General features: G+C 37.4%; 1 protein-coding gene across 1 annotated transcript in view; it reads left to right on the top strand.

The window, feature by feature from the left end:
* aatkb (apoptosis-associated tyrosine kinase b) overlaps positions 1 to 25,986 on the top strand; it is a 61,987-nt gene that overhangs the window by 853 nt on the left and 35,148 nt on the right. The window lies entirely within an intron of this gene.

Below are 25,986 nucleotides of genomic sequence, written 5' to 3'. Positions count from 1 at the left end.
ACTGATTCACATGCCAGAGGTGGAGGTGTATGACTGGGAGATTGATGCACAGGTAGCCAATTCTGATTGGACAAGCAGGACACCATATACCTCAAGGAAAGGTGTGTGTGTGTGTGTGTGTGTGTGTGTGTGTGTGTGTGTGTGTGTGTGTGTGTGTGTGTGTGTGTGTGTAGGAAGTGAAATTAAGAATATAATGACTGATAATGGGGACTAGTAATCTTTGTGTCATGACAAGGTCAGATAATGGAGTTAACCCTCTGGGGTCTAAGGTGTTTTTGGGGTCCTTGAGATGTTTTGACATGCCCTGACATTTGTGCTTTTTTCAGTTGCTTATAAACATATTAATGGCACAGGTGTAATTACACTCTATTTAGCACAAACAGGGCTATACCATAATATGTGAGCAACATGTATGTACATGTTTGTATTTTTGAGAGAATATTGTTTATGCATGGTTATTGAAAAAACTTGTTTTAGACAAGTAGCCTACACACTGATATAGAATCATATTTAAAATTACACTTACATATAATTAAAGATGTGCATGAAGCATCTCTGCAGGGCACAGCTGATTGGTTCCTGCTGTATCAGTAGCCAACGAGCTTCTGCTCAACCTTCAAATACTGGTCAGCTTTTTCTGTGGCAGCTGCAGCACACTTTCAGAAACCCTTCCCCTTCCCCAGATCCACATGTATAGATCTGCTACGGGTTATTCATGTATAATATATATTACAGCAGCTGCATGTCTTACTTGCTCACAGCAGCAGCGTAGCAGATCTATTCCGGCAAAACTAAACATATTAACTTTGTCATTTCCATTACCATGCCAAACACTCAGAGAGTTGTTTGGCATGGGGCGGCAGTGGCTCAGTGGTTCATGTGGGTTGTCTACAAACCGGAAGGTTGGTGGTTCAATCCTCGGTTCCACTTGACCAAGTGTCGAGGTGTCCATGAGCAAGACACCTAACCCCAGCTGCTCCCGACGAGCTGGATGGCGCCTTGCATGGCTGCCGTCGCCCGTCGGTGTATGAATGAGTGTGTGAATGGGTGAATGTGAGGCAAATGTAAAGCGCTTTGGTGGCCATTGGGTCTGTGAAAGCGCTATATAAATGCAGTCCATTTACCATTTGTCATGACAGAATTATCTGCTATTTTTTTATTTACACACTTGCTTCAGATGAGAAAGTTAAGATAAAGTTATTGCTTAATTGTAATGGAAAAATATAAAGTTCAGATGATGGTAAATGCTAATTATCCTTAAGTGTCCCGCTTTAACAATTATTCACTCTACTTGTTTTCACACTGCTTTTTTAATTGAAATAAAATACATAATAATAATAATATCTGTAAATAAATTCTCAGCTGGCACTCATTGAAGCTCCTCTACAAACCCTGATGTTGTTCCAAACCTTTATTTATTTTATTGAAGAATCTTCGGGAAAAGATGTTGTCCATGAAACAACAGTTCGAAGTCTGTCAGGAAGGACACAAAAAAGCATCATAGGAGAGGTGCATTATAATCCAAGTCTCCTGAAACCATTCAATAGTTTTATGAGAAACAAACTATCTGTCAAACCTAAATTTAAAAAAAAAAATTGCTGAAAATTGGACATCAATGTTGTTCGTCCAATCTGACGCATCTAAAGGCACCATATTTGTTCTCCACACAAAGCTATTTCTTTGCATTTCACTGGATCAAAAAACAACAGCATATGGGTTTGGAACAACATGAGGTCATGTAAATGATGCAATTTTTGGGTGAACTACCTCTTTAAAGCCTCCCTATGGTGTGAAAATGAGCCATCATGTGGGTTGGTGAATGTGAATGTGGGTTCACCAATGGTGGATGGTATTCCCTCCCTTTTATATTAGGACTCGGCTTGTTGCCTCCTCACATGGTTCCTATGGTTACCAAGAGGGTCTGCAGTTCCATTTCTCTGCATTTTTATTTTTACAGTACCTTTTATGAGATGTGCTATTCTTAACTTTATCAAACCCTTTTTCCAGTATTCTTCAAAGTCTCCATATTAACTTTCACAAATTGGAATTTCCACGTTTTACAATTTTACATTTTCAATTTGGAGTCGCAGACCTCTTCCCCTCCTCCGAATTTAATTATGTCCGTCAATGGTGATGAAGGGGGGAACAAGCTCTATCTGTCAAAGTGATGAATGGAAGTAGGACTCATCCTGGAGAGGCTAGGAATGATTAGAGGGAGATAAAGGAAACAAAATCTGCTCTCGTAGTCCTGCTGGGCTTGTTTTAGACCAGGGTACTGAAGCCTGATTCAAATTGATTCGTTCGTATTCTTTTATTGAATCTTTGCAACATGCTTGTAGACTATCTGTCTTTACAATACATGTAATGCTTTTTTGTGTTAAGCCTCTGGTGCTCCTCGCGTGGCGGTCAAAAAATGATGGGTTTTTTTTTCATTTCAATTAAATGAATGAATGTACTATATTTTGGTTCGATAATATTTTTGTATTTAATATTTTGTATTTTTAGTGTATTTTATGGTATTAAATTATATTTATGGAATCGTTATGATCCATTTATTACCTGTTAATCATTTTTTGAATATAGACCTGAAAATTAAATTTCCTTAACTTAAACTGTTGTAAATCTTGAATGATTTGGATCACAGACTAAAGTTTGGTCTATTTTTAAAGAAGAAACTTGGCAGATTATTGTTGAATTGAAAGTTTAAAAAGTGAAACTAAAAGAGTCATAGAAGTTTAAGTTTATTATTATGAAAAATTCATAAAAATACTATTTTAAAAATGTATTTAAAAATGTATATTTTTCAAAAGAAGTTTTACTCTAAAACTGTGAGAAAATCAAAGCCACCATTTTCAAAAAGTGAACTTTCGGTAAGATTTTGATTGGGCGCAGTACCAAACATTTCCACTAGATGAAATGAGCTTTTCATTCGTTTCCAATGTGAACCGTAGGCCTACAAATGTGACTTTTTTTCAGGACCACTTAACCTTTTCGAATCACGTACAGGATTTTTTTTTTATGTTAACATAGCAAGTGCCAAAAGTTTTGTACCATTACAATGAAGTAAATACATTTTTTTTTTTTTTAAACATTACATTTTTCAATAAAAAATGACTGAAAAGCACCAGAGGGTTACAAATATATACTGTATGCTGTCACACTGCAGTCTGAAATTTAAGGACACAATCTGGAAAGAAGTCTTCTTTCACCCCATCATTTGCATTTTAATTGTTTTACTAGAAGGTGAATGACTCACAATGACTAAGTAAGTCAACAGTTTTGACCATGAATCATGATGAGGCAGCACAGAGCATCATTACATACAGCTGGATCTTCTTAATGGATTCTAAAATAAGTGGCTGTTAAGTGGCCATGTCATGATTTAAAAAATAAAACAGCATGGCTCTAGTTAGACAGTTGTTCCTGAGTTGAGATTTACTACGACTTCTCAGTAATATAAAAATCGAAACGATGGAGAGGCTTGGCTATTGTAATGATGACATCATCTTTCTGGAAGCAGTGTTTGTTGGGTAATTGCTGGTGGTGTTGGCGGCCATCCCATGCCAGCCTCCAGAGCTCATGTTTCCTGACCGCCAGACAATCGGACTGTCCTGTAGCACTGGGCTCTTCCTGAAAGACCAATTGCTGTTTATTCCCTGCCTTTGTTTATTACCCTGACCAGAGACAGAAGGATCGGTAAGAAAACGTTACAATGGATTATAGTAGATTATATGCAAGTTGATATATGCTAGTGGAGAAAAGGAAAAAGGCGAAATTGACCATAATGAGATTTTGTGAACATCGACAAATTCCTCAAACCGTCCGAAAGAGTGTTTAGAATGTGGTTGAGATTGAGAAGAGAGGCTTATTTGTGCTCAACTGTGTTTATGAAAGACGTAGCTGTTACAGGATGCTCAAGTGATGGTGAAACGGCATCGGGTGTAATGTAAACAAGCTGGGATAGGTCAGTGTGTGGTGCGTGGCGCTTTGGTTTACTGTAGATGCAGTTTTGATTTATTTCAGGTTGACTGAATTATTTGGTACAGAATGTTCTTGAAAGAAGTCTCTTATGCCGAGCAAGGCTGCATTTATTTGATCAAGAATACAGTAAAAATGGTAATATTGTGAAATATTATTACAATTAAAAATAACTTTTGTCTTATATTTTAACATGTAATTTATTCTTGTGATGGCAAACCTGAATTTTCAGTGTCTTTAGTGTCACATGATTTTAATATGCTGATTTGCTGCTCGAGAAACATTTCTCATTATTATCAGTGTTGAAAACAGTTGTGCTGTGGAAACAGTTTTTGGAAACAGAATCCAGTTTTTTTAAAGGATTCTTTGACTAGAAAGTTCAAAAGAACAACATTAATTTGAAAATGGATTTAAAATCAATTTAATGCATTCTTGCTGAATAAAATTCGGCAAATTCCCCTCAGGTGTTCAGAATTCAGGTCTGGGCTTTGTGCAGAAGTGCATTGTGTTGCTGAAACACAAGATGTAAGCCTCATTTTTCTCAAAATGTTGGTTTAAGGATATTGCATGGCTGTTTGCTTGATTTTATGTACTTGTTAGTTATGCACTGAAAAAGCCAAAGCTGTTAATTATAAGGGGGTGTCCACATGCTTTACCAAGCTTTCATTTGCTCTCATCAGTTCTATTTTAAATAAAGCTCTCCACACCTACTCGTTGGCTCCAAGCTCAGTCATTTGTTCCTTCAGGTTCAGTTACAAACAAGCTCTCATGATTGTTGCTAATGGCCTGTGCCATTGCTGCAGAACTACTTTGAGCATGTGAACGCGTGTGTCTGCGTGTGTTTTTGGAGTGAGGAAATAGGAGTATTTAGGAGTGCAGGAGATGGTGAAAGATAATCAATACTGATTGAAAGCAAGAGACTAGAGCAGTTAGAAAAGGGCTACCCCCCTCCCTCCCCCTCCCAAAAATGGCATCCATTTATAGATGCCACTCCTGCATGATGGAGTCTGAATGATACTATTTTCTTGCTCTTTATATTGAACTCTTTATTGATTAAGAATCATCATAATGGATATGATTGCACGCAATATTGGCTTTTAAAAACAGTTGACAGTCTAAGCCAGTCCAGTACAACACTATATTTCAAATGGTAATTAAAAAATAAGAGGTAAATGTTTGCTTTGACTATAAGATAATTCATTGAAAAAAAACAACTAAAGTATGCATTCTCAGACTCAAGGAAGAGTTTTCTAATCTGTGTGTGTGTGTGTGTGTGTGTGTGTGTGTGTGTGTGTTGCCAGTAAATTTGAATGCTTTTCCTGCACTATCAAACTATATGATCAAATCTTTGAGAAAACAAGGCCAAATGCAAGACAGCAAGACTATTTCAGGGACCTGCAATAATGTCCTGAGTGGAGCTATTCAGTTTAAGAGGAAAGGAGGATGGTGACCTAGAACAGCACTAAAGTACCCAAGTTTTTTTTTTTTTCGTTTTTTTTTTTCTTGATGAGATGCAGTATAATCATATCGGGGGGAAAAACTATTATAATTAATACATACATACATAAATAAATAACTATGTATGTGCAGGCGGCATCCCACTAAACAATTTTGAATGCCATTTTATGCACAGAACATTAAGAGGGCTTTGCAAATCCCTTATGTATTTAAGGGATTGTTTCTGTTATCTATGTTTAAGGCAGATGTTGCGATAACTTATATACTTCAGTGATGAAACTGGCAGCTGTTTTGCAAACATATTAAACGAATCCCTCTAGATGGGTCATGACCCCCTGTGACCACCTCCTGCTACTCGGTTTCTCCTTCTTTAGTTCTACAGGACTTCCCAGCAGTAAAGGGCTGATGGCCCTCAGTGTCTGGTTGAGAGAAGTTGCTCGCCGTCACACTCACTGCAGGCTGCAGTGATCCAGAAAACACAGATGGATTGAACAGCAAAATCACTCAATAGAACAAAATGCTGAAAGGGCATACTGTTGAGATGAGGCATTTGACTGTAGGAGTAGCATGTAAAAATTGACAAAATTGTACACAAAGAATGGGCTTGTTTTAAATCTTGGTTCGAGATGGTACCGTGGTGCTCTGTATACCTTGTGTATTAAACTATATGTAGCCGACTATTAATGCCCTTTACTTCTGTATCAGCACCATGGAGAGCTCCGGGGAGAAAAACAAAGGCCATTACGTTGCTCCCATTTCATGTTGAAGTGCAGCATGGCTAATATGCAAACTCATCCATTACGATACTTCGCTCTCTCTCCTTTTGCTGCCATTCTCAAAGGATTGTGTAGAATACAGACAGATATTTAATAAGATACAGGAAAACCCTTATTGCATAAAGTGCTCATTGGGTCTTATGGCATTACAGAGAGCCCCCTTCGAACCGCTGCAGTCAATTGAGCTGAGAATTCTGTCAATGAAGACGGTGCTCCTGACTGCGCTGGCTTCTATCAAGAGGGTGGGGGACCTGCAAGTATTTTCGGTCAACGAATCGTGCCTGGAATTTGGACCAGCCAACTCTCACGTTATCGTAAGATCCCAGCCTGGATACCTGCCCAAGGTTCCCACCACTCCTTTCAGGGACCAGGTGGTGAAACTGCAGGTGCTGCCCCTGGAGGAGGCAGACCCAGCCCTAGCTTTGCTCTGTTCTGTCCACGCTTTGCGCCTGTACACCTCAGACCAGCTCTTTTTTCTGTCATGGTGGCCAGCAGAAGGGAAAGGCACGGTTTCCCAGTGTTATCCAATAATCTCATTGTATGGGTCATGCGGATCAACTTTCTTCGGGCGTAAAGCCCTGTCCCAACTTCTGCCCCAGTAGGTGCGGGGGGGATCAGGTGGCTTACGCGGAGCGCTGCAAGGGGCAGCAATAGTGGCGCTTAGGTAGGGATCCCAATTCGTCAGATCACGTTTGACGTTACTGATAGGGAATGTCTTGGTTACGTATGTAACCCTCGTTTTCTGAAGGAGGGAAGGGAGATGTTACGACCCGTCGCCACAGGGTCGCATCTTGTGACATCACATCCTGTTTTTGGATTTGTTTTGATGTCTTTGGTCCATGTTGTGTTCATATTTCAGTCAAACTGCACCATTCTGTTCGTTTGGAAGAGGAGGTTTACACTTATTCAAATGGACCACACTAACAGGGCAATCGCACCAGAGATCATTTTAATCGAACCACACCTGTGAGCGCACCCTTAAACCACTTACTTTTTCTACTTGGTAATTTTATATTACAACAATTTATCAAACATATCTAATCCTTAAAAAATGTGTCTACTAACTGCCATTTTACATCCTGGAAGCCAGTGTAATGATTTCTATGATAATGAAAGGTTGCCATAGAGGTGTGTGTTTGGTAGAATGCTCAGAAAGACCCACCATTAATGTGCTGCATGCGATTAATGTGTGTGAGTGTATTTGTAATGAAAGCACATGTACAGTAAGTGTCCGTTAGTATTGCTCTGTCTCACAGCATTTGTGTGTCTGATGGAGTGTAAGACATAAGCGTCGCTGGTGAGTTTACACAGCAGATGCTTTTTGATCTATTCCCATAGCAACTTGTTACACAGATGTCACACCATACCATAATTTCGGTCTCAGATTGGCTTAGCCGGGAGCATTCATTCATCGGATGCTGACTCGCCTCTGTCACCCCGAGCAATTTATGATCTTTTGTTTATGAGGAGGTCAAGTGAGGATGTTGGTGCTGGTAGCTACTTAAAGTAGCCACATATTATACACTTCCTTGAAGTTTTATTTCTTCCTTGAAGTCAAGGGTCTGGTATAAGTGGTCAAGGATACTTATACCAGTTGAATTTAGTTTTACACAGCCATGTTTCCACCGGCAGTATTTTCCTGTATAACCTAAATTAGATAAACCCACTGCAAATGGCAGTGTCTTTTCCTTTCTAATAGCTTCATGAGATATATTGTCCCTTTAAAGATAAGAGATGTGTATCTGTATACCTGTGCATGAGAGAGGTAGAAAAAAACTAAGAGAGCAGAAATGTACATGTAAGCCCGTCTAAATCAGTCCAATGGCAGTGTCCGATAGAACGGGTGAAGGTCTCTGCGCGTTACTGTCTTTCCGCGTGGCAAAGTAATTGAATTCCAATTAAGCTTTTTATCTGACTCCATTTTATCACGACCTCAAATTTAGGTTAGAATGCCAATTGGTTATTGGTCAATTATATAATAGTTAAGCAATACATTTGATTGTTCTATTTAACTCTTTACTCTATATTTTACTCGTTCATTAGAAAGCTATGTCGCTCATAGAGTCTCGCGCCGGCCGTTTACGCAAATCTCACAATCACAGACTTGCCAGTCTGATAGATAACCAGAGGTTATGGCTAAAGCAGTTCAGCAATGCCGCATACACGCTTGCTATTGTTAAAAAGTACCCATGTAGCCCCCTACAGTCGCCCATATAACAACTTAGTTAAAGCCCAAACAATAACCAGAGGATATGACTAGTACAATAAGATAATGTTTGCTATTACCTTAATAGTATTTTTTTTTATCTAGCCCCCTATTTGCAACTGCATAACAAGTTAAAATCACGCAGTTAGTCAGGAATTTAGAATCCAACCAGATGTGCCTCACGCTCCATCTAAACTGGGATCTAGTATGTACTTAACCCTGGATGCAGATTTGCGGAAACCTAAGACTTCACTTAATATACTTGAGAAAATAATTTCAGAGTAATTCAGAATAAAATCAAATGTAACAATGTATTATGTCAGGTAAATGTATCATGCCAATTTCAAATGATCAGAGATAAAGAGTAAAAGATGTACCTGACTCAAAAAATACATGATGCTGAGGGTCTGAAAGATACATATAATGGGCCGATCTCATTACAAATCGCCCTGAGCCTCTTGTTGCATTTCTTTATATAGACAGAAACTTCTTTCACATGGAAACATTTGCTAACAATGGGAATTTGCATTCAGAGTTTAGACCTTTTGGGAGCAGGATGCCATTTGCCTGGAAGACACACCCTCCACTGTGTGCAAGTTATCTTTAAACTCTTAAGAACATTATTACCTTTTGGTTTACTTCTTTGGGAATTTGACATTTGTACCAGTCGCACTGAGACAGTTCAAATGATACCAAACATGTATAATACGATAATTATTCACATTAAACCATATAGATTTTTGGGTGAATATCTGGTGATCTCAGCGTGAGAGAGAGAAAACATGGGGGAGGTGTTTGACTCGGGGATGCTATAGTTTCTCAAGAGAGAGTCAAATGTTAATTTCGAGAAAGGTCCTTTGTCTTCTTGGGGAGTGGTCTTTCCTCAATCAGACTGCCTGGCATTTTCTAATTTCTAAATTCTTACATACATGGCAAATTATGAGATTCCTTCATCTTTCCAGTTTTTTCTGATGATTCAAAAACGATTTTATGAAATATTCAGCCCATCAGTTCACATAAAGACACACAGATTTGCCTTATATTACCCTGGAGGCAAAAAGCCTCTTTCTTCTAGTAATAGCACCCAAAGTACAGAAATTCAAATAAACAGAATGTAAACTTATGTACAAAAACAAAGTTGAGTTCTATATACTTTGAATAATTTAAATAATTTTGTTAGGATTATCCCCCAAATGTGTGCATGTGTATATATACAGTGGGATCCCAATATATATATATATATATGTAAAAAAAATATTAGATCACAATGAAAATCAAATTTTTGTTTTTGTTTCCATTTAAACCTGGAAATAAGTTTTAGGATTTTGAACATTAAACACTAATTAAGAGATTATGATATTAATTTCAATTATCCAACTAAACGTTGTTAAACATGTTGTTAAACATTAAACATTCTTAAAGTGCCCCTATTATGCTATTTTAACGGTTCATACTTGTTTTGGAGGTCTCCACAGTAAGTTCACATGCATCTAGTCAAAAAAACTATTTATTTTTCTGATTATATACATTGCTGCATCTCCTCTTCAGTCATCTTCGTTTAATCATGGATCCTTCTTTCCGAGAGCCTACACTGCTCTGATTGGTCAGATGGCCCAGTCTGTTGTGATTGGTCTACCGCTTACAAGGTGTGTCGGAAACGAAATCCCGATTTCCGTATCTGAATCAACTCTGGAGGCTCCCTCAGCACTTGCTACACAGTGATAAGAACAGTAATGATGGCGTCGGTTTTACCATATCAATTCGAGCATGAGTCATGCAAAGTGGATTTGCTTTCGCCACGCATATCGACAACACAAAGCAAAAACTTCAGCTACAACTACAGTGTTTGAAGGGAACAGATGTTGTTTGCTGGTAGTTAATGAACACCATAGGCTAGCATTATGCAAATTTGTAACGAACGTTTCTGACAGTTCAGAATCGAATCTTTCTTTTGGGACACAATAACTATTGTGGTCTTTGATCTTTGCAACCTTGCAGAGCTTTTGCATTTACAAACAGCTATATTACTACAGCATAATAGGGCACTTTAAAGGAGAAAAAATAGAAACCGTTTTACTGGTGGTCTCAGATTTAGACTGCACTGTTTGTGTAGCACATGTTGTGGTAAACTGAAGGAATAGTTATGAAAAGCTGCCATTCCAATCACCCAGGCTGGAAGATTCTAAATCTGTTTTTACTGTTGCTAGAACCGAACCTGCTATTTATGGATAATTGAGCCCTGACCTTCAAAGCCCACATCATGTGATATGCATTGAAATTAATGAAACATATGTAGCCTCCCTGTCTCCATGGCAACCACTCTTCAGCATCCATGGCACAGTGTGAGCACACTTAAGCTTTCGGTTCTCAGTGTGTAATCACACCGTGGCCATCTATAACCACGGCAACAGCAGGAAGACCAATAGAGGCTTTAAAAGGAATTAGAGGCACTGCCTAAATTCTGGTCTTGTAGATCCATTATTCAGAGGAGAAGGGAAAATCCTAATTTTGCTTGAATTTAATTGTTATTCTCCTCCTGGTAGTTCAAAGACCTTTCATGCTGTAGTCGCCATTCTAATATTATCATTTAGTGTACTTCCACTGGCCGATTAGTGTGTTGGTAACTAGCATTGGACATTTCTGCTTTGTGGTTTGTTTGCTCCTTGGTAACTGTCAATTTAGAATCTTAGTAAAAGGTTTCTTGTACCAAAACATGTACTTTAAGACTATTTTTCGCCTTCTTCCTCAATTTACATTTATTCAATTATCCTTTTCCTGACCATTTGCTTTCAGACTACTATGTAAAGGGCCTCTTTGCATTTGAAAAGAGAAACAGCACTTTCTGAAACCTTTTGTATAGTTTTTACTGTTCCATTCTTTAGGAACAGCTTCTTTGCAAAGCCTGAAAAAAACAATCCGCATTGAAATGTGTACATGGTCCAGGTCTTATTGTGAAAAATGAATGTGTGCACGTTATTAATGGGTGCTCAACTTTCAAATACTTAGTCAGTGTCTGCTGTAGCAGTTACGCGCTTTCAGAAACCCTCCACCTTCCCCAGCTCCACCTGTATAGATCTGCTACGGGTTATTCATGTATGCTTTATTTTACACAAATAACTCTTAGCCTGTGTTTATAATACAAATATTTGAATAAGAGAAATGGTTCGAGGCTGAAAACAGAGCTAGTAGATCTGCTTACATTCCAGCTCCTAATATGAAGAAAACCAGGGAAAAGATTCAATTAAACTCTAACACAGAGTCAAATATTCTTTGTCCTCATTTTTTTCTGTAGTACATTGCCTTTTTTTATATTCCTTCATCATTCTTTTATCAAGCTGCCTGATGCTGCAGCAGCTCTCAGGAACCTTGTTACACAGCCCCATTATCTCCTACTTCACTCATGTGTGTGTTTAAAATTTAATGTCATGTTCTCGTTCTCAGAGTTTGAGTATTCTCTCCGGATATGAGCATCCTGACCTAAACCACATAGGAGTGCGTGGAAAGACATCAAAAACAGGCCTAGCAACATTTGTTTTCAGTGCATGTTACGTAACTTGAGTGGCACGTAACCATGCAGAGATCTGCATCTCTGAGAGGAGATGTTGTGGTGGATGTCTAGCCAGATCAGACCAGAAATAAGGCATAGATTCCCAAGGGCCCAGCAGCTGGTTCCCACGACAGATACGGAGAAGATCAGAGGGAGAGAGTGTCAATGCTGAATGACAGTGAGGTTGATGGATGAGAGATAAGACTTGGGCTCTGATGAGCTGCCTACATGTGCAGCATTTTAAGTAACTTCCAACACGAGGGCTGTTCCAGAAGTTAGGCAGTATTTTTTTCCTTACAAGATATCTTTTGGATGAATTCTAAGGCAGTATTGCATGTATCCTTCATGATGGAGGCAATCCCATCATGTACTGGAAAAATCTATCCAATAGAACAGACAAGTGAGAGAAATGTTGAAAATATTCTTGGGTTTTTACCATGTCCTATGCAGCTATGAAGTGATTTTTTTAAAGATTTTTGTTTGTTTGTTTGTTTGTTTTTAAAAAAAAAGTCTCTTTTGCTCACCAAGGTTGCATTTACTTTATCAAAAATACATAAAAAACACTTATGTTGTAAAATATTATTACAATTTTTATTTTAATATATTAATTTAAAATCTAATTTATTCATGTGATGACAAAGCTGAATTTTCACCATCATTACTCCAGTCTTCAGTGTCACACGATCCTTCAGAAATCATTCTACTATGCTAATTTGGTGCTCAAAAATATTGCTTATTTTTTTGTGGAAACCATAATACATTTTCTTCAGGATTCTTTAATGAATAGAAAGTAAAAAATAATAATAAAAAAACAGCAATTATTTGAAATCGAAATCTTTTGTAACATTATAAATTTCTTTACATTTATATATACATTTGACCAAAAATTTACACACACAAAAATATATATTTTACCCAATATTTGTATTTTTGTAATATTTGTAAGTCGAGTTTCCTGCAGTTTATTTATGTCCATGTTGATTCTGCCTACGTAGAATGTTACAAATCAGTCACTCATTTCAGTTGAGATGCTCTCTTAGCAGGTAACTGCGTTTAAAGACAGTAAAACAACAAGACGGCTCACTAGATTTTGGAACAGATCAATGAAGTGACCGGAGGAGGAAAAGACAGAGCAAGGTGATTGATCCATATGTTAGGTTTATCTATTGATTTTGCATTTCTCTATCCATCACTGACTCTTTTAGTGGCCGTATGATGTGTCCTCGCCGCAGGTGAGCTTAGAGAACACACAGAGATGCTTTTCCTGTCACAAGCATTATGTAGACCCGCTGACTTCAGGGGAGTTTATTGATTAGACAGGCTTCTTACTGTGCACAGATATGAATGCAGTATTCATGTGTGTGCGTTTTCATTGGGCACACATTCCTGTGCTATGACTGAACAGGAAGTCCAAGTCATCTTTTTCACCATGCATCATACCCTGTATATCAATATTCTGAAGCTGAAAGATACATTTTGAGATAAAAGAAAGTTCTTAAAACTGTTAAAATGCTAATGCTGTTCAAAGTGTTTGAGGGAGGAGGCTTGATAGGTCTCTGCCATTCACTGACCGTCTGATGCAAGTTGCATACAAAACTGGCAGAACTAGCAGAAAATGGCAATTGCAATCTGATTGGCTGGCGCTGAGCAACTTCTGGGAGTCGGGTGTAGAATTCCGCCTAGAAACAAGGTTTAAGCGATGAGCACCTTTGAGGAACAACAAACCACTGGATTAGATAAAGTTTACCTGGGTAGTGGCATCAAATTTGAAAGATAGTGACTTTTATTTGAGGCTCCTCTTTGTTTTCGGAGTATGTCTGTAAAATAATCTGTACTTATCACTTGCAGATGGACATAAATTCTGTTTTCAAAGTCTGACCAGATAATTTCTTCTGTTTTATCTTCAGTCATTCTTGGCATGGTTCTGTTGGTTTCCAACTGTTCCAACTAAATGAACAGCATTTGATAGATCAGACAGGTCCATGAATCATGTATCATAGAGATATACTAGAGATTTTATTTGCCTTGCCAATGTTTCCTTGCTTGCTCAGGAATTATATCCATAATTATATAATTGTAGGTCTTTGATCCATCCCATAATTAAAATCTTTGATATTAGTTTGCTTTTCTGAGCCCTAATCAAGAGCTTCTTGGATCCAGGTAAATTCAGGATGTGCCGTAGCTTTTGAAAGAACACATACTTTAAATGAGGCCTATAAAAAGTAAACATAGGCATTGAAGAGTCTCAAGCCATAATGAGAAAGTTAAGAAAATGAGATTCAGCTCAAAGAGCACAGTGGGAAAAACTTGATAGATTTTTTTCTCTCTCTCCTTCTTTCCATCATCCAGATGGCAAAGTGCCAACTACTGAAATAAATGAACTGTATTTTTTAAAGTAGGTGTAAAAGGATCAAGGGAATGGGAAGGAAGGACTGGTGGGTCATTGAGTTGTTGATTTAGCACCAGTAAGCATAAGCACCAGTAAACCCCAAAAGTGTTTCTGACAAATACACACACACTTCTCTGCTGTGTATCCGACCTTCCTGCACAGTAGTGCTGAAATAAGCCAAACTGTGAACCTGCTGTAAAAATGTCACACTAACTAGTGGTGACTGTACAAAAAGAAGGCCATAAGTATTTGGGTCAGAGTCTCTACAAAGTAGGATAAATGACTTTGACTTGTTATTCTCTATCATAAATGAATATAGGTATTTTCAGTTGCAGTATGGCAGATTTCTTTTTTGAAATGAAAGCAAACTCAAGCACCGGTATGGCTGTATGTTACACTGTAAAAAAAACTTAACTCATTATTTTGTGTTATCTTTTTGCATGGGTTTTTTTTAGTTTAACTAACTTATTTCGATAAGTTGAGGACAAGAAAACTTAAAATTTCTTGTTGTCTGGACAATCTAGTTATCTCTACACAAAAAAATAAGTTGAAATAACTAAATTGCTAAAAAAAAATTACAGTGTATGTTGATATTTATATTAATGAACTGTATTTTAAAATAAATAAATAATAATTTGGTCATAGTTGCATTTTCACTTATAAATATATTATTATTTTTTTTTTTATTTTTTTTTTTGTCGTACAAGTTTGTAATCTTCTAAAAAAGGAATCATGAAATCTTTTTTAATGGACTTAAAGGTAAAAGATTGATCCTATTGCTGTTGAGAGGGAGTTCAAGTCCAAGTGAACCCCTCGCTCATAGCAGACTGACGGTTGGAGTGGAGTGGTTAAGGATATTCAACCCAGGCTATCAAAATGAAGTAATCAGAAAAGGAACTCCATTTAATATTCAGCAAATACCGTATTCAGATTTTGATTAAATATTACCACGACAAAAAAAATTCTGTGTATTAACTTGCACGGATTAGATGTTCACCACAAGACTAGTTATGTGTGCTAACAAAGTAAATAGGGTCAATTTTGATTTCATGATGACATTTTGATTGCATGCTTTAAGCATGCAGGTGTACATTACAATTTCAGAGCGGTGGTGAAGTAAGGTATCTAAAGGATTGATTTTCAATTACACTACTGAAGGTTTTCCATTGAAGGTGGCATATTTCACTGGGAGTTACATAATCCCCACGTTTGTGAGCCCAGCACGGTTCCAAGAACTTCAAGCTTTAATGAAGACAGGGGCACCACGGGGCGCAGACTTCACTGCAGCTACACAGATGCTAACAGCCATGCTTAAGTGTGTGTGTGTGTGTGTGAGTGTGAAAGTGAATTAGTAGATCCATGCAGCTTCTTAAAAACAGATACTTGAATAATTCCCTCGTTAAAACCTTATTTGAAACGTAGTTGTTAAAGATAATAGAAAACTGGAAATTTTGTCTTTGCTTGTCGCATGTCAGCAGACTCAGCTCAGTGTTAAACTCAGAATTTTATGCAAATATTATGCAAAAGAATGTATGCATTCATGCATATACATTATGTTTACTTGTTCACTATTTCACTCTTCACTGCATGCAGTGAATGACACATATTTGCCTATATGAAGAAAGAGTCAGCATAAAATCAGCTTATTTATTTACCGCTTTTATATATCAAATCCTTTGACTACACACTCCGTGGCCCACCGGTTGCGAAACATTGTCATAAAGGACATAAAATGAGACCTACCATATAACATATGGAACATTCACAAACATTAACATTTTCATCTTAGGTAGGGATGCATTATATATTGGCACCATATACCTCTGCAAATGATCTGTTCAGGGCGTCACAAACATGGCCGCCGATTCAGGGCACATTTGAAACTGAATCTTGTCCCGGATGGAGCCAGTTTGTTTGCTCTGATGTGTTGATGTCTCTAGGGTGCTGTGTTTCTCATGTACTCAGGCTGTATTTGGGGTCAGTCTGACAGAGTGAGCAGCTCTTTGGCCATATGTGCATTATGTCTATGTCCATTTTCAGTTTGTCTGTCATGGGCCGTGGTCCAGCTCCACCTCTCCACCCCTCCACCCGTCCCCTGATTTGCCTTCTGTTCTTACATTCTGTCTCCTCATCAATATTAGGCTTCAGCTTATTAGATTAAACACTTTATCATGTTTGAACAGACTGTCTCTCTCTCTTTTCTCTGAGCATGTTTGGCATTCAGCTTCTACTATCCCTCATTTTTAATCTGTCATCTCTCGCTTTTTGTCTGTTTTCGTGCTGACTGCGCAAAGCTGTTGGAGATAGTCGAGTGAGGGATGTGAGTAATGCCAGCACATTAAAACTACCTGAGTAGCAGCGTAAGGATAAGTATGTGTCATCTAGAGAGTTCTCTCAGCACAATGTTTAAGCTGATGTAGTGTCTTTGCAGCATTTTCTATCTCACTATTGTTTGTTTCTGCATTAGCATTGAATTGCTTCCTGTAGCTCAGTGGTTCCCAATCCTGGTCCCTGGGCTGTGTCCTAAATCGCCCCCATACCCTCATTCACATTCACTTCATTTGCATAGTTTTTGCTTGCTGTTTAATAATGAGCCTATTTGAAACTCTGTCATGGACACTATGTATAAACCTTAATTAAACAATTTAATAATCAATTAAAAAGGAATTTATTCCTGTATGAAATTACGCTGTTGCCACATTGGACCATTGGTTAAGAAAATGGATGATGGATGGATGATTCAATTTTTTTGCTTTGCTTTGCCTCCTTATTTCAGTCCACCAATTGAAATGCGTATATGTCAGTTCACGCTGTCTGATTTTGGCAAACAGACCTGTCACTCAGAGAAAAATCTGTGTGTGTGTGTGTGTGTGTGTGTGTGCGCTGACTGACATGTCTAGAGGCCCATTAATGCTGTTCTGGCATTTTAGAAATAAGTGAAAGTGTATGACCTGTCTAAGCACCAGACTGTTCCATTTAAATCACCTGTCAGTCATCTCCATGGAAACAGTATCCAGCCTTATGATTGGTTAGCAGTTTGGGATTAGTTTATGTTAATGAATCTGCTTGCTTGAATGCTGTTGTTCTTGACTGCTGTAAATTAAAGGTTCTGCTTGGGCTCTTTTGTCAAGCTGAAGTGGTTTCCCGCCAGGAACAGGGCACACGTTTCCTTCAGCTCTCGTGGCTTTGCTCTGGTTCACCCCCACCCATCCCTCATCATTTAGTCATTAGAGCTGCTCCTGCTCTCTTCCTGAGCTGATTGAAAATGGGTACCAACCCCTAAGCTCCTCTGGAGGAGAAAGAGAGGAAAGAGCGAACAGCAGTCAGTTGTAACACTAGATGTTCACTGCTTAAAAAAACTGTTTGCTCTTAAAACATTGTTCTGTTCCTGCTTCTTTTTTTATATCAAATGCCTGGAGAATATCAGTCATGCATATCTCCCTGTATTCATGCTCATATTTTCCTAGAACAGCAGTTGCTCAACCTATCTTATTTTTTAGATGTTAAAGCATGGTGTGCTGGGAAGCAGGGTTGTGCAAAATGTAAGAAAGGGTTCCTTTTCAATTTATGAGATGGAATTTAAATGGAATTGGATCCCATGGAATGACAGCAAGAGGCCAGGCTGTGGAGACGACCTGGAACATTGAGCTCCATCATGTTTTTGGCACCATTATAAAGAGTTTGGGGTAAATTACAGTATCATGGGATTAGTGTCCTTCTATCATCCATACATGCATTTTCCAAGCCACTTGTCTTAGGGTCACTGCCATGTTTCCATCCACTTGTCAATCGAATTATCTGAAGTTCGGTAAAAAACCTCATGCGAATAAAGCTGGTGAAAGTGTGTTTCCATCAAACGGCTTTAAAGCGGATAAAAACCTGTGCGTAATGACGTCACATGCTGTTTTGCGATCAAATTGGTATATCGAATTGATTTGAGACATGTTAAGGTGTTTACATTCATTTTCTCACCGAATTGCACAACATTCAAGCCAACATTTGCGAACAAAGTTTTACTAGGCAAAATGGATCGCAACATAATAACGTTTCCATCTGCGTTTATCGCATAAGCCGTATATCGATCAAGATCAAATCTGATGAGACCGGTCGTATTTCATTTGAGTCGATATTCATGAAATTCAATCAAATTTTACTGTTTCCATAAGGCATTTTTCATTCGATATCACTTAATGCGGATAAAAACGTGTGGATGGAAACATAGCTTGTGTCTATCTCAGCGTCACAGGCCATATGAGGAAAACACCCTGGACATTGATTCTATCATGGTGAATGTTTTATTAAATATAATGAAATATATACTGTACACTATTATTTAAAAGTTTGGGGTTGGTAAGATTTGTTTTCATATTTTTGAAATAAGTCTCTTATGATCACCAAGGCTGAAATTATTTGATTAAAAACACAGTAAAAACAGTGATATTGTAAAATATAACAATTTAAAATAACTGTTTTCTTTTTTTAAATGGAATTTATTCCTGTGATGGCAAAGCTGCATTTTTAGCATACTTACTCCAGTCTTCAGTGTCACATGATCCTTCAGAAATCATTCTTATGGTGCTCAAGAAACATTTCTTATTGTTAACTATGATGAAAACAGCTGCTTAATATTTTTGTGTCTGTGAAAACCGTGATAATGATTTTGTCTTTGATGAATAGAAAGTTCAAAAGAAAATTATTTATTGGAAACAAATAATTAATTGTTGCATTACGAATGTAATTAATTTGTTTTTCAAAATATCAAGTGGTGTCAATCAAAACATTCTTTTAACACTTTGGATTATTTGTTAAATTTACCTTTGTACACTAGGTTTAATTTAAAAGAAACCAGCAAAAAAATATTTTATGGAGTTCCTTTGACACTAATTATCTAAATAAAGTTTTCAGAATATACATTTAAAGTTTGAGTCCAAGAGGCATGTAACATTTGGTCAAAGGTGATAAACATGAAAAAGGCTGTATTTTTGTGGTCCTTGGCTCAATTGTCAATTGTGAAATATACAGTGCATTGTCTCTGTTTTTGGCACAAATAGCTTTCTGTTTATTTTCTGCTTTTAAGCTTATTATCTTGAAAAATATAGCATCCAATGTTTTTAAACTGATGATTGCTGCTCATATAGATGTTTTGTTTAGATTGTTATTCTCTCTGGGTTCATTGTAAGCTAAACACTTTTAAGATGAGAATTTTCTGTCAGTTCCAGTAAACACTTCAGACTAAAGTTTGATTGCCAATTGAGAGTTTGATTGGGACAAATCAAACCTCAAAGACAACAAATTTTGAGAGCACCTGAATTTGAAAGCCTTGTAATGGCTCGATGAAATTGGACTCACAGCGGCAGTCGCACTTTGAAAAGACGGTCTGGAATTTAAGCTCACAGGATCCAGACAATGTGTTTGAGAGAATGTGTTAAGATGAAGATAACTAGACAGTCATCTCAGAAATAGCTTGTGTTACATGACTAATGTGACTGTCAATTGTTCACACATCTAATCATTTTACAGTCTCACTTGAGCAGAGAGAGGCAGAATCATTAGTTCTGTCACATTAGTCAGTGTACACTGGTTTGTACTGTGTTCTGCTCATGACAGATTTGTGCACTTATGTAACCAGTCATTATTTATTTAGATTTAGATAGCACTTTGCTATTCCCTGTTTCTCTCAGTATATTGTTTATACAATTGCCCCAAAAAGCATTTGGACACTCGGATCACATTTGTATGAATATCATTATAAAAATATCAGCAATCTGCAATAAATACTAATGCTTTTCTCAGAACTAACTTCACTCTGGCTATTTTTGGCTATTGCTTTTAACCAAGTGTTACCAAGAGGATTTTTAGAGGATTAATGAAGTCACTTCCTCTCAAGTTCACACAGGTATTCTTTAGCAGAGTAACCACCCTATCTTTCAAAAGTAAGATTTTAAAATGTTTTTGTAAGAAATCTCGGTAACCCTTTACTTGAAGGGGTGTGCATAAGACTAACATGACACCTTCATAATCATGACATGACACATGTTATGAATATGAAGGAAGTTGTATGCATGTTTATGACAACTGTCATTAAGTGTCATTCGCTCAGTTATGACATTTTTAATGCAAATATGACATTGTTTGAAATGTCTTTGTTATGACAACTTGACATAAACAAATACATCATAACCTGTCAGTGTCTTTGTCATGACAACTTGACATTACTAAGACAACACAACCTGTCATAAACATGACCTAGCAGATTAATTATCAAACTTAAGAAACCACTTAGCTTTATTGGTTAACATTACATTAAACTGTCATGTGGTTGGTTTTGACATTGGCTGTCATGAAGCCATTATAACTTTTTAATGACAAATTGAATGTGTACCACTGTAGTTGAGGTCACGAAAAATATTCATGACACAGTTATAATGGCCTCATGACAGCCAGTGTCAAAACCAACCACATGACAGTTTAATTTAATTTAATGTCAAGTTGTCATGACAAAGACACTGAGAGGTTATGATGTATTTGTTTATGTCAAGGTGTCATAACAAAGACATTTCAAACAATGTCATATTTGCATTAAAAATGTCATAACTGAGCGAATGACACTTAATGACAGTTGTCATAAACATGCATAAACCCTACTTCATATTCATGACATATGTTATGTCATGGTTATGAAGGTGTCATGTCAGTCTTATGCACACCCCTTCAAGTAAAGTGTTACCGAAATCTCTTATGTTCACCAAGGCTGCATTTATTTAATCAGAAATACAGTAAAAATGTAATATGTGAAATATTATTACAATTTAAAATTGAATGAATTAGTGGACCAGAAATGTTGTTCGGTATAATGTAAATGTTTTACTTTTGTTGCTGCAACTCTGCTGCTATAGTTTAAGTAAAGGAGTTTAGTACAACTTATTTGAGGGATAAGAATAAATGCAAGTAAAAATAAATTCTAAAGTCTTATTTCAGTTTTGAAGTGCATGTGTGCCCTTCCGTTAGTAATATCTGTTCTCATTAAGAGTGGAAGGCTCTCGGGCCTTCTCAATGTCTTCATTAAGACAGGACTCAATAGCATTGATCTCACAGTGAAGAGTATGTGGTTGTAAAGGTTTGACAATACTTTTTTGAAAACATCCTCACAAATGTAGTGAAACATGTCAAAAACTGATTTTGGGGACATTGAGTTGTCCTTACTATTTAACATTTTTATGAATGAGTGCGTGTAATTTTATCCCTCATCCTGGAACAGTGACTATATTTTTTCTTCCAAACAACCTTTCCTGAAGGGTGCTTGAAAGGGTCTTTGTCACTTCCCTTCTGTGTTTCATCACTGCATGTGATTTGATTCATGAATACTAATTTCAGCGTTCATACTGTGCACTTTGATTCGTCCTTTAAAATAACCAGATATGCTTATGTCAGAACGAGACTAGATTGCACTTAAATTAATTCTCGATTACCTGCTTTACCATGCACAAAAGATGTAACCCAACTGCTATTCATTAGTGCAGTGTCTCTATAGTAGTGGTTTAGCCATATTTCTGGTGTATCTCTGCTGGTTTGAACTTAGTGATTTATGTCTGATTGTAATGCAGCTGCAGTGAGTTGTTCAGCACCAGAAAGCATCAAATATAGATTAATGCATTTCATGAGACCTCACAACATATTGCTTATGAAATGTGCCAAGTACAAACGCACTCACATAAATCCATATCTTCATGGTCTGCTTTTTTCTTGTTAGATAGATAGATAGATAGATAGATAGATAGATAGATAGATAGATAGATAGATAGATAGATAGATAGATAGATAGATAGATAGATAGATAGATAGATAGATAGATAGATAGATAGATAGATAGATAGATAGATAGATAGATAGATAGATGGCAACCTGAATTCCGGAAAAGTTGGGATGTTTTTTAAATTTGAATAAAATGAAAACTATGAGACTTTCAAATCACATGAGCCAATATTTTATTCACAATAGAACATAGATAACATAACAAATGTTTAAACTGAGAAATTTTACACTTTTATCCACTAAATGAGCTCATTTCAAATTTGATGCCTGCTACAGGTCTCAAAATAGTTGGGGCGGGGGGAACAAATGGTTGAAAAAGCAAAAAAATTAGAAAGGATTCAGGTGGGAGAACATCTAGCAACTAATTAAGTTCATTTGATTGATTGATTTGATTTGATGGGATGTCTTAGAGAGGTAGAGTCTCTCAGAAGTAAAGATGGGCAGAGGCTCTCCAATCTGTGAAAGAGTGCGTAAAAAGATTGTGGAACACTTTAAAAACAATGTTCCTCAACGTCAAATTGCAAAGGCTTTGCAAATCTCATCATCTACAGTGCACAACATCATCAAAAGATTCAGAGAAACTGGAGAAATCTCTGTGCGTAAGGGACAAGGCCGAAGACCTTTATTGGATGCCCGTGGTCTTCGGGCCCTCAGACGACACTGCATCACTCATCGGCATGATTCACCTATAGAGAACATTTGGCGCATTATTAAACGAAAAATGCATCAAAGACGACCGCGAACACTTCAGCAGCTGGAAACCTATATAAGGCAAGAATGGGACCAAATTCCAACACCAAAACTGCAGACACTCATAAACTCGATGCCCAGACGTCTTCAAACTGTTTTGAAAAGAAGAGGAGATGTTACACCATGGTAAACGTGCCCCCGTCCCAACTATTTTGAGACCTGTAGCAGGCATCAAATTTGAAATGGGCTCATTAATTGGATACAAGTGTAAATTTTCTCAGTTTAAACATTTGTTATGTTATCTATGTTCTATTGTGAATAAAATATTGGCTCATGTGATTTGAAAGTCGTATAGTTTTTATTTTATTAAAATTTAAAAAACGTCCCAACTTTTCCAGAATTCGGGTTGTAGATAGATAGATAGATAGATAGATAGATAGATAGATAGATAGATAGATAGATAGATAGATAGATAGATAGATAGATAGATAGATAGATAGATAGATAGATAGATAGATAGATAGATAGATAGATAGATAGATAGATAGATAGATGTGTTGGAAAAACAGAGCGTTTTGCAGCCAACTGCAGATTTTACACTCATCCTATCCATTCCAGTTTCCACGGCAACTACTGAAACTGAATTTGGAGTGAAAATAAGACCCTGCAAGTCCAATAAATAAATAAAGCTAGCAAATACGGCATCACTGAAAATAACTATCATCCCAGGGTTGTTATTTTGTTGTCCTATAGTTGGTGAATTAGATTGCATTATTCCTTGTATAAATTATGAATTAATTATGCTTTTTAAGACTTTATGTGCTTGCCCTAGGACTTCTTTAATAATATATGCAACCCTGGCCTGCATATCACAATATTAGATCAGACAGTTTGAAAGGTAAGAGGAAACAGCAGAATGTTACATTATATTCATTCAGCCCTTTTGGCTTCAGCATTTTAATTTGTTACCTGCCTGTTTTGCTTATTCCGAATAAAGTGAAAACAGAAGAAACTCAATGGTGGATTAAATTCAGTTTGTGAGGCCAAACGTTTCTCTCGCCGAGGTCATATGTCATATGGATGAACAACACAGCACAATCATTTAATTCCATTAGTCAGCATCAGACATTCGATACTAATGAAGTCCTCGCAACTAATTAATCTAAAATCCAAATCGAAAAAGACACAAATTAGACTTAAAGGTTCTCTAAGCGATCCTGGGTGACGTCACTTCTTGTTGACGTTCGAACTATTGTCAAACAAAACGGAGGCTAGCTAGACCCTCCCTCCTCCTCATCTGCACACTAACCCCCCAAACCCTTCTTATCGGTGATTGGCTGGAACTGTTTGTCATGTTTCGGGGAGCGGGTCGCCGCAGTTTGTTTTTGTTGCTGTTTGTGGAGCCTGGGCTGTCTACAGAGATCGCGTTTCTTTACAGTGTGTTCAGGGGACAGGCAGCCAGCGGATAGTGAGGAGATGTTTGCTGTATGTGACAAAAAATGTTTTGGCCTAAAAAACGCGTGACATCGCTTAGAGCACCTTTAATATCGACCTTACAAACAAGTCCAGGTACCTGACCCCTAGTAGTGGCTGCTATGTTGAAATCACAGTACCAGCCAGATACTAGGGCTGTGTTTAACTCCACATTTAGACATATACTTACTAACTTCCCTAAGCACTTCCCTTTGGAGGAATCCCCGTCACCATTTTGAAATTCGTTCAACTTCGTCAAGTGGGCGGGGAAACTGTATTTGGACGGACCCTTGACCCCTTAATTTTGACAGAGGGAGCGAGTCTACTTAATATGTACACTTCAGGCAGATCCATAGACCACAATGCAACATGAATGTGACATCACAGCAGATCGCGCTTAATTTACCCTCACCTCACCTCCACACAACTCTTGTGTATGATATTGGAGTTATTTTGACATTTAACTGCATAATACTTGTAGCTGACTGTTATAGTTTATTGTATTGTTATCATTTTTTGTTTGTGTAATTTTTTATATTTTCTCCAACAGACCAAGCCTACAATCAGACCTATAGAATGATGCATAAAGCTAATTCATAAGGGGAAAAAAACTGTAAATAATAAATCAGCTCCATTGCAGATTCCAAGTGATCAAGTGTTTTCCATTTCCCCCAGTGGGCACCCATGCAACTTAAAGGGATAGTTCACCCAAAAATATTCCATAATTTACTCACCCTCAGGCCATCCTAGGTGTATATGACTTTCTTCTTTCAGCCAAACACAATCGGAGTATTAAATATTTATAACTTTTGTTAACTCTAATCACTAGCTTCGGGTAACTGCCGTACGCGAGTCTAGTTCTGGCGGAAGAGTGACCTCTGACCCGACACATGACATATTGATGAACGGGAAAGTGCAGAGGATAGAGCAAAACAAAACATCGGTGACGAATTAGAAGTCTAAAACGAGAATTTTTAAAGAGAAATGTCAGAAAAGCGAGAGGCGTCTACTCTCAGCTACTCCTACATCATATGTCATGTGTCAGGTGAGAGGTCACTCTTCCACCGGAACTCAACTTGCGTACGCCCGTTAACAGAAGCCAGTGATTATAGTTTATAATGTTATAAATATGGATATTTTTCTTACAAAAATGCATCGCTTCGCTTCAGAAGGCATTTATTAACCCCCTGGAGCCATATGGATTACTTTTATGATAGATTGATCAGCTTTTTTGGGCTTCAAAATCTCAGTTTTTCACTTCCATTATAAAGCTTGGAAGCCAGGATATTTTTAAATATAACTCTAATTGTGTTTGGCTGAAAGAAGAAAGCCATATACACCTAGAATGGCTTGAGGTTGAGTAAATTAAATTTTTGGGTGAATTGACCCTTTAAGCAATGGCGTACATCCGAGTGAACGAGATGGAGGGAAGTTAGCGAGGGAAGGGCATAAAAAATGGACTTAAACGCAACCCTACAGGAAGCCAGGACAATCCTGAGAATAACGATCAGTAAAAAGTTATGTTTTGCTTCTCATACTATTTTAAACAAACATTACAGCTTTAATGTGATCATTAAATGTATCATTTTTACTGGGAGGTAAAATGCTAATAGTTTAAGTTACAAAATGGCAACAAAGTTCAAAGTGTGACATGCTA

Source organism: Rhinichthys klamathensis, unplaced genomic scaffold, assembly GCF_029890125.1.
Source record: "Rhinichthys klamathensis goyatoka isolate OS25496 unplaced genomic scaffold, OSU_Roscu_1.1 h1tg000376l_1, whole genome shotgun sequence".
NCBI lineage: Eukaryota > Metazoa > Chordata > Actinopteri > Cypriniformes > Leuciscidae > Rhinichthys > Rhinichthys klamathensis.
Note: the sequence above shows the minus strand (reverse complement) of the source record. Positions and strands in the feature narration are given on the sequence as shown.